At 37.4% G+C, this 12,722-nt stretch overlaps 5 non-coding genes and 8 pseudogenes across 5 annotated transcripts; all 13 read right to left on the reverse strand.

The window, feature by feature from the left end:
- Window positions 1–464: 464 nt before the first annotated feature.
- On the reverse strand, window positions 465–581 carry LOC113104742 (uncharacterized; annotated as a pseudogene).
- Window positions 582–941: 360 nt separating this feature from the next.
- LOC113104741 (uncharacterized) lies at window positions 942–1,061 on the reverse strand (annotated as a pseudogene).
- Window positions 1,062–1,574: 513 nt separating this feature from the next.
- On the reverse strand, window positions 1,575–1,693 carry LOC113104747 (5S ribosomal RNA). The gene has a single exon (XR_003292104.1). It is a non-coding gene; the product is annotated as a 5S ribosomal RNA (ribosomal RNA).
- Window positions 1,694–1,914: 221 nt separating this feature from the next.
- On the reverse strand, window positions 1,915–2,033 carry LOC113104743 (uncharacterized; annotated as a pseudogene).
- A 659-nt stretch (window positions 2,034–2,692) lies between these two features.
- On the reverse strand, window positions 2,693–2,811 carry LOC113104748 (5S ribosomal RNA). The gene has a single exon (XR_003292105.1). It is a non-coding gene; the product is annotated as a 5S ribosomal RNA (ribosomal RNA).
- Window positions 2,812–3,325: 514 nt separating this feature from the next.
- On the reverse strand, window positions 3,326–3,444 carry LOC113104737 (uncharacterized; annotated as a pseudogene).
- Window positions 3,445–3,819: 375 nt separating this feature from the next.
- LOC113104735 (5S ribosomal RNA) lies at window positions 3,820–3,938 on the reverse strand. Its single transcript, XR_003292101.1, has one exon. It is a non-coding gene; the product is annotated as a 5S ribosomal RNA (ribosomal RNA).
- Window positions 3,939–4,159: 221 nt separating this feature from the next.
- Window positions 4,160–4,278, reverse strand: LOC113104744 (uncharacterized; annotated as a pseudogene).
- A 656-nt stretch (window positions 4,279–4,934) lies between these two features.
- Window positions 4,935–5,053, reverse strand: LOC113104740 (uncharacterized; annotated as a pseudogene).
- Window positions 5,054–5,566: 513 nt separating this feature from the next.
- On the reverse strand, window positions 5,567–5,685 carry LOC113104738 (uncharacterized; annotated as a pseudogene).
- Window positions 5,686–6,059: 374 nt separating this feature from the next.
- On the reverse strand, window positions 6,060–6,178 carry LOC113104745 (5S ribosomal RNA). Its single transcript, XR_003292102.1, has one exon. It is a non-coding gene; the product is annotated as a 5S ribosomal RNA (ribosomal RNA).
- Window positions 6,179–6,551: 373 nt separating this feature from the next.
- Window positions 6,552–6,669, reverse strand: LOC113104746 (5S ribosomal RNA). The gene has a single exon (XR_003292103.1). It is a non-coding gene; the product is annotated as a 5S ribosomal RNA (ribosomal RNA).
- A 363-nt stretch (window positions 6,670–7,032) lies between these two features.
- Window positions 7,033–7,151, reverse strand: LOC113104739 (uncharacterized; annotated as a pseudogene).
- Between the last annotated feature and the right edge of the window lie 5,571 nt (window positions 7,152–12,722).

Raw genomic sequence — 12,722 nt, forward strand, 5'->3', positions numbered from 1 at the left:
CCATCCAAGTACTAACCAGGCCCAAACCTGCTTAGCTTCCGAGATCAGACGAGATGGGGCATAGCCAGGTTGGTATGACCGTAAGCGAAGACTGGCTGCAAAGAGAGGGCTATTTAAAGAGCAGGCCAATCTAATCGCCAGTACATTATATAAGTAGGAAAGAAAACCCAAAAGCTTAAAAGCACCTGGTATTCCTAGGCAGTCTCTCAATCAAAGTACTAACCAGACCTAAACCTGCTAAGATTCAGAGATCGGGCATTGACTCTTTCGTTTTTTATTTTGTTTTTTTATGGAAGATTATTATATAATTCGTGAAATTTTCCAAAAGATTAAAGCGCCTGGTATTCCCAGGCAGTCTCCCATCCATGTACTAACCAGGCCCAAACCTGCTAATATTCAGAGATCGGGCATTGACTCTATTATTTGGCAAAAATTATTATATACTAAGTGAAAAATGTCCAAAAAGCTTACAGCACCTGGTATTCCCAGGCGGTCTCCCATCCAAGTACTAACGAGGCCAAACCTGCTTAGCTTCCGAGATCAGACGAAATCGGGCATAGCCAGGTTGGTATGGCCGTAGCGAAGACTGCTTGCAAAGAGAGGACTATTTAAAGACCAGCCAATCTAATCGCCAGTACATTATATAAGTAGGAAAGAAAACCCAAAAGCTTAAAGCACCTGGTATTCCTAGGCAGTCTCTCACAAAGTACTAACCAGACCTAAACCTGCTAAGATTCAGAGATCGGGCATTGACTTTTTTTTTTTTTAATGAAGATTATTATATAATTCGTGAAATTTTCCAAAAGATTAAAGCAGCCTGGTATTCCAGGCAGTCTCCCATCCATGAAGTAAACCATGCCCGAACCTGCTAATATTCAGAGGTCGGGCATTGACTATATTTTTGGCAAAATGATTATATACTAAGTGAAAAATGTCCAAAAAGCTTACAGCACCTGTTATTCCGAGGCGGTCTCCCATCCAAGTACCAACCAGGCCCAAAACCTGCTTAGCTTCCGAGATCAGACGAGATGGGGAATAGCCAGGTTGGTATGACCGTAAGCCAAGACTGCTGCAAAGAGAGGGCTATTTAAAGACCGACCAATCTAATCACCAGTACATTATATAGGTAGGAAAGAAAACCCAAAAGCTTAAAGCACCTGGTATTCCTAGGCAGTCTCTCATCAAAGTACTAACCAGACCTAAACCTGCTAAGATTCAGAGATCGGGCATTGACCTTTTTTTTTTTTTTTTTTTTTTTTTAATGAAAGATTATTATATAATTCGTGAAATTTTCCAAAAGATTAAAGCACCTGGTATTCCCAGGCAGTCTCCCATCCATGAAGTAAACCATGCCCGAACCTGCTAATATTCAGAGGTCGGGCATTGACTATATTTTTTGGTAAAATTATTATATACTAAGTGAAAAATGTCCAAAAAGCTTACAGCGCCTGGTATTCCCAGGCGGTCTCCAATCCAAGTACTAACCAGACCTAAACCTGCTAAGATTCAGAGATCAGGGCATTGACTCTATTTTTTGGCAAAATTATTATATACTAAGTGAAAAATGTCCAAAAAGCTTACAGCACCTGGTATTCCGAGGCGGTCTCCCATCCAAGTACCAACCAGGCCCAAACCTGCTTAGCTTCCGAGATCAGACGAGATGGGGCATGGCCAGGTTGGTATGACCGTAAGCCAAGACTGCTGCAAAGAGAGGGCTATTTAAAGACCGACCAATCTAATCACCAGTTCATTATATAAGTAGGAAAGAAAACCCAAAAGCTTAAAGCACCTGGTATTCCTAGGCAGTCTCTCATCAAAGTACTAACCAGACCTAAACCTGCTAAGATTAAGAGATCGGGCATTGACTCTATTTTTTGGCAAAATTATTATATACTAAGTGAAAAATTTCCAAAAAGCTTACAGCACCTGTTATTCCGAGGCGGTCTACCATCCAAGTACCAACCAGGCCCAAACCTGCTTAGCTTCCGAGATCAGACGAGATGGGGCATAGCCAGGTTGGTATGAACGTAAGCAAGACTGCTGCAAAGAGAGGGCTATTTAAAGACCCGACCAATCTAATCACCAGTAACATTATATAAGTAGGAAAGAAAACCCAAAATCCTTAAAGCACCTGGTATTCCTAGGCAGTCTCTCATCAAAGTACTAACCAGACCTAAACCTGCTAAAGATTCAGAGATCGGGCATTGACCTTTTTTTTTTTTTTTTAATGAAAGATTATTATATAATTCGTGAAATTTTCCAAAAGATTAAAGCACCTGGTAATTCCCAGGCAGTCTCCCATCCATGTACTAACCAGGCCCAAACCTGCTAAGATTCAGAGATCGGGGCATTGACTCTTTTTTTTTTTTTTTTTTTTTTTTAATGAAAGATTATTATATAATTCGTGAAATTTTCCAAAAGATTAAAGCACCTGGTATTCCCAGGCAGTCTCCCATCCATGAAGTAAACCATGCCCGAAACCTGCTAATATTCAGAGGTCGGGCATTGACTATATTTTTTGGTAAAATTATTATATACTAGTGAAAAATGTCCAAAAAGCTTACAGCGCCTGGTATTCCCAGGCGGTCTCCAATCCAAGTACTAACCAGACCTAAACCTGCTAAGATTCAGAGATCAGGGCATTGACTATTTTTGGCAAAATTATTATATACTAAGTGAAAAATGTCCAAAAAGCTTACAGCACCTGGTATTCCGATGCGGTCTCCCATCCAAGTACCAACCAGGCCCAAACCTGCTTAGCTTCCGAGATCAGACGAGATGGGGCATAGCCAGGTTGGTATGACCGTAAGCCAAGACTGCTGCAAAGAGAGGGCTATTTAAAGAACGACCAATCTAATCACCAGTACATTATATAAGTAGGAAAGAAAATCCAAAATCTTAAAGCACCTGGTATTCCTAGGCATTCTCTCATCAAAGTACTAACCAGACCTAAACCTGCTAAGATTCAGAGATCGGGCATTGACTTTTTTTTTTTTTTTTTTTTTTTTTTTAATGAAAGATTATTATATAATTCGTGAAATTTTCCAAAAGATTAAAGCACCTGGTATTCCCAGGCAGTCTCCCATCCATGAAGTAAACCATGCCCGAACCTGCTAATATTCAGAGGTCGGGCATTTACTATATTTTTTGGCAAAATTATTATATACTAAGTGAAAAATGTCCAAAAAGCTTACAGCACCTGGTATTCCCAGGCGGTCTCCAATCCAAGTACTAACCAGACCTAAACCTGCTAAGATTCAGAGATCAGGGCTTTGACTCTATTTTTTGGCAAAATTATTATATACTAAGTGAAAAATGTCCAAAAAGCTTACAGAACCTGGTATTCCGAGGCGGTCTCCCATCCAAGTACCAACCAGGCCCAAACCTGCTTAGCTTCCGAGATCAGACGAGATGGGGCATAGCCAGGTTGGTATGACCGTAAGCCAAGACTGCTGCAAAGAGAGGGCTATTTAAAGACCGACCAATCTAATCACCAGTACATTATATAAGTAGGAAAAAAAACCAAAAGCTTAAAGCACCTGGTATTCCTAGGCAGTCTCTCATCAAAGTACTAACCAGACCTAAACCTGCTAAGATTCAGAGATCGGGCATTTACTTTTTTTTTTTTTTTTTTTTTTTTTTTTAATGAAAGATTATTATATAATTCGTGAAATTTTCCAAAAGATTAAAGCACCTGGTATTCCCAGGCAGTCTCCCATCCATGTACTAACCAGGCCCAAACCTGCTAAGATTTAGAGATCGGGCATTGACTCTATTATTTGACAAAATTATTATATACTAAGTGAAAAATGTCCAAAAAGCTTACAGCACCTGGTATTCCCAGGCGGTCTCCCATCCAAGTACTAACCAGGCCCAAACCTGCTTAGCTTCCGAGATCAGACGAGATGGGGCATAGCCAGGTTGGTATGACCGTAAGCGAAGACTGCTGCAAAGAGAGGGCTATTTAAAGAGCAGCCAATCTAATCGCCAGTACATTATATAAGTAGGAAAGAAAACCCAAAAGCTTAAAGCACCTGGTATTCCTAGGCAGTCTCTCATCAAAGTACTAACCAGACCTAAACCTGCTAAGATTCAGAGATCGGGCATTGACTCTATTTTTTGGCAAAATTATTATATACTAAGTGAAAAATTTCCAAAAAGCTTACAGCACCTGTTATTCCGAGGCGGTCTACCATCCAAGTACCAACCAGGCCCAAACCTGCTTAGCTTCCGAGATCAGACGAGATGGGGCATAGCCAGGTTGGTATGAACGTAAGCAAAGACTGCTGCAAAGAGAGGGCTATTTAAAGACCGACCAATCTAATCACCAGTACATTATATAAGTAGGAAAGAAAACCCAAAATCTTAAAGCACCTGGTATTCCTAGGCAGTCTCTCATCAAAGTACTAACCAGACCTAAACCTGCTAAGATTCAGAGATCGGGCATTGACTTTTTTTTTTTTTTTTTTAATGAAAGATTATTATATAATTCGTGAAATTTTCCAAAAGATTAAAGCACCTGGTATTCCCAGGCAGTCTCCCATCCATGTACTAACCAGGCCCAAACCTGCTAAGATTCAGAGATCGGGCATTGACTCTTTTTTTTTTTTTTTTTTTTTTTTAATGAAAGATTATTATATAATTCGTGAAATTTTCCAAAAGATTAAAGCACCTGGTATTCCCAGGCAGTCTCCCATCCATGAAGTAAACCATGCCCGAACCTGCTAATATTCAGAGGTCGGGCATTGACTATATTTTTTGGTAAAATTATTATATACTAAGTGAAAAATGTCCAAAAAGCTTACAGCGCCTGGTATTCCCAGGCGGTCTCCAATCCAAGTACTAACCAGACCTAAACCTGCTAAGATTCAGAGATCAGGGCATTGACTATTTTTTGGCAAAATTATTATATACTAAGTGAAAAATGTCCAAAAAGCTTACAGCACCTGGTATTCCGAGGCGGTCTCCCATCCAAGTACCAACCAGGCCCAAACCTGCTTAGCTTCCGAGATCAGACGAGATGGGGCATAGCCAGGTTGTTATGACCGTAAGCCAAGACTGCTGCAAAGAGAGGGCTATTTAAAGAACGACCAATCTAATCACCAGTACATTATATAAGTAGGAAAGAAAATCCAAAATCTTAAAGCACCTGGTATTCCTAGGCATTCTCTCATCAAAGTACTAACCAGACCTAAACCTGCTAAGATTCAGAGATCGGGCATTGACTTTTTTTTTTTTTTTTTTTTTTTTTTAATGAAAGATTATTATATAATTCGTGAAATTTTCCAAAAGATTAAAGCACCTGGTATTCCCAGGCAGTCTCCCATCCATGAAGTAAACCATGCCCGAACCTGCTAATATTCAGAGGTCGGGCATTTACTATATTTTTTGGCAAAATTATTATATACTAAGTGAAAAATGTCCAAAAAGCTTACAGCACCTGGTATTCCCAGGCGGTCTCCAATCCAAGTACTAACCAGACCTAAACCTGCTAAGATTCAGAGATCAGGGCTTTGACTCTATTTTTTGGCAAAATTATTATATACTAAGTGAAAAATGTCCAAAAAGCTTACAGAACCTGGTATTCCGAGGCGGTCTCCCATCCAAGTACCAACCAGGCCCAAACCTGCTTAGCTTCCGAGATCAGACGAGATGGGGCATAGCCAGGTTGGTATGACCGTAAGCCAAGACTGCTGCAAAGAGAGGGCTATTTAAAGACCGACCAATCTAATCACCAGTACATTATATAAGTAGGAAAAAAAACCAAAAGCTTAAAGCACCTGGTATTCCTAGGCAGTCTCTCATCAAAGTACTAACCAGACCTAAACCTGCTAAGATTCAGAGATCGGGCATTTACTTTTTTTTTTTTTTTTTTTTTTTTTTTAATGAAAGATTATTATATAATTCGTGAAATTTTCCAAAAGATTAAAGCACCTGGTATTCCCAGGCAGTCTCCCATCCATGTACTAACCAGGCCCAAACCTGCTAAGATTTAGAGATCGGGCATTGACTCTATTATTTGACAAAATTATTATATACTAAGTGAAAAATGTCCAAAAAGCTTACAGCACCTGGTATTCCCAGGCGGTCTCCCATCCAAGTACTAACCAGGCCCAAACCTGCTTAGCTTCCGAGATCAGACGAGATGGGGCATAGCCAGGTTGGTATGACCGTAAGCGAAGACTGCTGCAAAGAGAGGGCTATTTAAAGAGCAGCCAATCTAATCGCCAGTACATTATATAAGTAGGAAAGAAAACCCAAAAGCTTAAAGCACCTGGTATTCCTAGGCAGTCTCTCATCAAAGTACTAACCAGACCTAAACCTGCTAAGATTCAGAGATCGGGCATTGACTCTTTCGTTTTTTATTTTGTTTTTTTATGGAAGATTATTATATAATTCGTGAAATTTTCCAAAAGATTAAAGCGCCTGGTATTCCCAGGCAGTCTCCCATCCATGTACTAACCAGGCCCAAACCTGCTAATATTCAGAGATCGGGCATTGACTCTATTATTTGGCAAAATTATTATATACTAAGTGAAAAATGTCCAAAAAGCTTACAGCACCTGGTATTCCCAGGCGGTCTCCCATCCAAGTACTAACGAGGCCAAACCTGCTTAGCTTCCGAGATCAGACGAAATCGGGCATAGCCAGGTTGGTATGGCCGTAAGCGAAGACTGCTGCAAAGAGAGGACTATTTAAAGACCAGCCAATCTAATCGCCAGTACATTATATAAGTAGGAAAGAAAACCCAAAAGCTTAAAGCACCTGGTATTCCTAGGCAGTCTCTCAACAAAGTACTAACCAGACCTAAACCTGCTAAGATTCAGAGATCGGGCATTGACTTTTTTTTTTTTTTAATGAAAGATTATTATATAATTCGTGAAATTTTCCAAAAGATTAAAGCACCTGGTATTCCCAGGCAGTCTCCCATCCATGAAGTAAACCATGCCCGAACCTGCTAATATTCAGAGGTCGGGCATTGACTATATTTTTTGGCAAAATGATTATATACTAAGTGAAAAATGTCCAAAAAGCTTACAGCACCTGTTATTCCGAGGCGGTCTCCCATCCAAGTACCAACCAGGCCCAAACCTGCTTAGCTTCCGAGATCAGACGAGATGGGGCATAGCCAGGTTGGTATGACCGTAAGCCAAGACTGCTGCAAAGAGAGGGCTATTTAAAGACCGACCAATCTAATCACCAGTACATTATATAGGTAGGAAAGAAAACCCAAAAGCTTAAAGCACCTGGTATTCCTAGGCAGTCTCTCATCAAAGTACTAACCAGACCTAAACCTGCTAAGATTCAGAGATCGGGCATTGACTTTTTTTTTTTTTTTTTTTTTTTAATGAAAGATTATTATATAATTCGTGAAATTTTCCAAAAGATTAAAGCACCTGGTATTCCCAGGCAGTCTCCCATCCATGAAGTAAACCATGCCCGAACCTGCTAATATTCAGAGGTCGGGCATTGACTATATTTTTTGGCAAAATTATTATATACTAAGTGAAAAATGTCCAAAAAGCTTACAGCACCTGGTATTCCCAGGCGGTCTCCAATCCAAGTACTAACCAGACCTAAACCTGCTAAGATTCAGAGATCAGGGCTTTGAGTCTATTTTTTGGCAAAATTATTATATACTAAGTGAAAAATGTCCAAAAAGCTTACAGCACCTGGTATTCCGAGGCGGTCTCCCATCCAAGTACCAACCAGGCCCATACCTGCTTAGCTTCCGAGATCAGACGAGATGGGGCATAGCCTTTTTTTTTTTTTTTTTTTATTAAGAAATTTCAATCAATAAAATACAATAGATTAAGCACAATCAATAGAAAATACAGAGCATCGTCTTTACACATCTCTACATTACACCTCTTTCCTTTACATAGATAATTTAAAAAACTCTTCCACATTCTGGCAACTTCCACATTAAATCTTTTAAAACACAACAGACCTTTGGGGTAAAAACATCATAAAAAGAGTCTAACATATTTACACCTTTAAAGTAAACATACAGTCTTTCGATATATAATTCTGTTTTTCTTTTAAACACACTCCAAACATCCAACACAATTTTTTCCTTTTTAGCCACAGTTCTTCTGTCCCATATTGCACTTTTCATTAGCATTACACACAGATTAATGAAACTTTTGTTTTTACACTTTTTTTCCCAACCAAACATGACAACTCTATTCCATTCCATTATATTTTCATCCCACTCCTCAGTCACATCTTTGATTAAACATTTACATTTCCTTAAAAAGTCCTCTAGGTCTCTACAATGTAAAAACATATGTAAAATCCCCTCTTCCTCTTCCTGGCACACTTTACACAGAGCATTTTCTTCCATTCCTATTTTATTTAAAATTACATCAGTAAAAACCACTTTATGCCTTATAAAATACTCCAAACATTCCAATTTGGTTTCCACACATTTCCCCGTCATGTTTCTCCATATACACTCTTTTTTTAAATCTCTGAATTTCTGCACCCAGTATCCATTTACAATCGGCTCTTTAAAAACATCATCTCTAAAAGCACAATAAATCATTTTCACAGTACATTCCTTAAAATCATACATTTTTTCCCCAAACTTCACATGAATACATTTCTCTTTTGGCTCTCCTTCCATACTTTCTATTCTTTTTATCCACTCTTTAGGTATTGCATTTTTAATGATTTCATATTTATTTTTTATTTCTTGTTCACTGTAATCCTCTTTTGCCTCCTCCATTGCATCTACAATAAATTGTGTCGGTAAAAACCCTTCTTTAAATTCATACAAAACATCTCTCACTCTTGTTATCCCCACATCCATCCATTTCTTTAAAAACAATTCTTTGTCTTGTTTTAAAATGTTTTTGTTTAAAAAGAGAGGTTGATTTAAAATGTTTTCTCTCCCATGTGGATCATACTCAACTTTGTCTAAAAATTTTCCCCAGGCACTAAACATTTCTCTATAAAACTCTGGTAATCTTTCTGTCATCCAATTCTTAGCTTTCATCCATAAAATCCCATCCCCCATGTTAAAATCCCCACATTTGTTTAAAAAATATTCCATTGTCTTTTTCCATGCTGCTTTGTGACCATCATCTAGATATTTTTTTACTATTTTAACTCTTAAGCTATTTTTTCTCTGTTCAACATCAATTAATCCCATCCCTCCTTTCCCTACTTCTCCTATTAATGTACTGTATGCAATTCTTGACGGTTTACCATTCCATAAAAAATCTAAAAAACATTTTTTCAACCTTTTCTCCACCCACACTGGCATAGCAGTCACATATAAAACATACCACAACTTTGACACCATTAACACATTTAAAATTAAAACCTTCCCTTTTAAACTTAAAGTCCTCAATTTCCAAAAATTTAACCTTCTTTCAATTCCTCCTACTATTTCTTCCCACATTTTTTCTTTAACATTCCTTTCATCTTTTCCCATTAGAACACCTAAAATCCTTATTTCTTTTGTTTCTTTAAAATGAAAATAATCAGTTAAAACATTTACTCCTCCAAATCTCACATATGTTGTTTTTTCTTCATTTAACTTGCCTCCTGATCCCCTACAAAACATCTGTACTACTTCCATTACTTTATTAACACTCTCTATATCCTTAACTATTATTGTTGTATCATCTGCATATTGAAATATTTTTTCATTTCCCCCACTTCCTTCAATGTTTATCCCTCTTATGTCTTCATCTATTTTAACAACTAATCCCAATGGTTCTGCAACTAAAGAATATAAAAGCGCCGATAATGGACATCCTTGTCTTATTGAACTAGTAATTTTAAAACATTCTGTTAAAAAACCGTTACACTGTATTCTTGTTATTGCTCCCCTGTATAAAATTGTAATCCACTTGACAAAATTATCCCCAAACCCGTACCTTCTTAAAATTCCAAATAAATAATCATGCTCCACTCTATCAAAGGCCTTTTCAAAATCCAAACTAATAACATATCCTTTTTTGCTTTTTTCTTTCATATATCTTATTCTATCTATTATACTTAAAGTTGTATCCGCTATATCTTTCCCTTTTACTCCATACACTTGATTTGTTTTAATTATGGTTGGCATTACCTCTTTCAATCTATTGGCTAAAACTTTTGTTAAAATTTTCAAATCTGTATTCAGCATTGTAATTGGTCTATAATTTTTTAGGTCTACTTTATCTCCTTTTCTTTTATATATCAACTTTATTAATCCCATCCCCATTCTCTGATTCATTTCCTCTTTTTTAAAAATGTCTTCATATACTTCTTTTAAAATACTGGTTAAAAAATCTTTAAAAACTATATAAAATTCACTCCCCAAACCATCTATACCTGGACTTTTATTTTTGTTTAATTCACTTATTGCTCTTTTTATCTCTTCTTCTCTTATCTCTTCATCACAGTCTTTTTTGTCTACTTCTCCTACTGTTGTTTTTATTTGATTTAGTAACTCCAATTTCTCTTCTTCTTTCAACCCCTCAGTACTAAACAGATTTTCATAATATGCTTTTACTTCTTTTAATATTTCCTCATTTGTTTCCACCACTACACCATTTTTCCCTCTTATTTCTTTAATCATTCCAGCTTTCCCTCTTATTTTTTCTAGATCAAAGAAAAACTTTGTACATTTTTCACCCTCCACCGTATATTTAGCTTTACTCCTTAGTCTTGCACCTTCATATTTTTTCTCTTCCATGTCTTTCAATAATCCCTCCAATTCTTTTATTTTTTGTATATCTTTCCCATTGTCATTTAATTCCTTTTCCAATTTTTCTCTTATTTCTCTCTCCTTCTTCCTCTTACACATCTGTATTAATTTGCAATATTTTATTGTGAATTTTTTTACTAAATATTTAACATTTTCCCACCATATCCTTTTATCTTCACTGTACATTTCATTCTCCTTTTCTTTTTCAATAATTTCTTTAATACTTAACACATACTCCTCATTCTTCAAAACCTCTACATTTAAAACCCATACACCCGGCCCTCTTTTCACTGAACTCCAGTCTACTTGTATAAAAAGTGGTTTATGGTCACTTAAGCTTGATTCTACATATTCCATGTTACCAATAAAACCTTCAATGTTCCTTGTACACAAAATAAAATCAATCCTTGTCTTACACATAAAATTCCCTACTAATTGCCTCCTTGAATATTCTTTCTTTTCTTCATTTCTTTCTCTCCATACATCAATCATATTATTTTCTTCCATTAATAATTTCAGTTCTTTTCTTCCTTTATCATTTTTAAAAACCATTCCCTCACCAATTTCTAATTTACTGAAAACTGTATTAAAATCACCCATCATAATAACTTCTTTATGCTTTTTTAAAAAATCTCTTAATACATTAAAATATTCCTTCTTTTCATTTTCTACAGTCGGTGCATGAATATTAACTACAATAACTTTTTTCTCCCTCATACTCCATTTCAACCGCAATACATTTCCCATCTATGTCATTATATATTGTTTTACATGATACCCCACAGTTTTCTTTTATTAAGATCGCAACACCTCTTCCCAGCCTCCCATCACCATTGTTATAAAAAATCTCTCCACTCCACCTTTTTCTTATTTCAGTCATGTACTCTTCCCTCCAGTTAGTTTCTTGTAATAAAATCACATCCTCTCTTTTACACATTTCTTTCACCTTTTCAAATTTTCCTACATTTGAAAGCCCTCTAGCATTAAAAGTAACAATTCTTAAAAGCATAAAACATATAAAAACATGCATAAAACCCATAAACTCAGTCCATCTCCTCCAAACCTTTTAGCAGCTCATACTTATTTGCACCACTCAATCCCATCTTCTTTAAGCATTCTTTTTTCTTGCAGTATCAAGATTAGTATTACCTTTACAGATCTTCTTCTTTTTGATGATTTCCCCTGCGTCTCCTCATTTCTTTTCCTTGTTCACACTCTTTTGTATCATCATTAATTTCTATCCCGTCCATCTCCTTTTGCACACTGTCCCGTCACATCCATCGGTGTACATAAAATTCCCTCCTGTTGTGCATCACTCAGTACTTTATTCCTTTCATCACCAGTTCCACATTATCCAAAGCATTTTGCAAGCTGTCTGTCAAATCCATCTGTGTCCAAATTCCCCCATCCTGTTGTGTTTGTATGATTGGTTCGGTACACTCTTTCTGTTGTTCTATATCCTTATTTAATTCCAGTCCTTCACCAAACCCTTTCTCCAACGTCTCGCTGCTCGTTGTCTCTTTCATGCACCTGCCCCGCCCACCTGCTGCTGCTCCTCCTCCTCACCCTGCATCCAACACTCACACTTATTTAAAACCAAATTGCACTCCGGGCACGTCACAGCATTGCAGTGTTTCTCGCGAAGTGGCCTCTTTCCTCGCATTTATGGCACTTAAACTCCGGGCAGTCCTTCACACATGATCTGGGCTCATGCACAGCCGACAAGTCTTCACCTGATGGCTGTGCATCACCCCGAAAGTATTGTGTGACCTCTGCCGTTTCTATTTTTGTGCTGTACGGTAGGAGGCCACTCCTTCGGAAACCGCGCCTTTACATATCTTGTCCATCCTCGATGCTGGTGCCGGATAAACACGCCGCTTTATTTTTGAAATTGGGAAACCCCCCAAACCTCCAGTTTTATTTAAAATCTCTTCATCAGCAAGGTAGACGGGCAGATGCATGAAAGAGACACATAATCTCTGTTTTGCAGTTTTCTTTATCTCACAGTTCACTCCTT

This window comes from Carassius auratus, unplaced genomic scaffold, assembly GCF_003368295.1.
Source record: "Carassius auratus strain Wakin unplaced genomic scaffold, ASM336829v1 scaf_tig00218092, whole genome shotgun sequence".
In the NCBI taxonomy this organism is placed as follows: domain Eukaryota; kingdom Metazoa; phylum Chordata; class Actinopteri; order Cypriniformes; family Cyprinidae; genus Carassius; species Carassius auratus.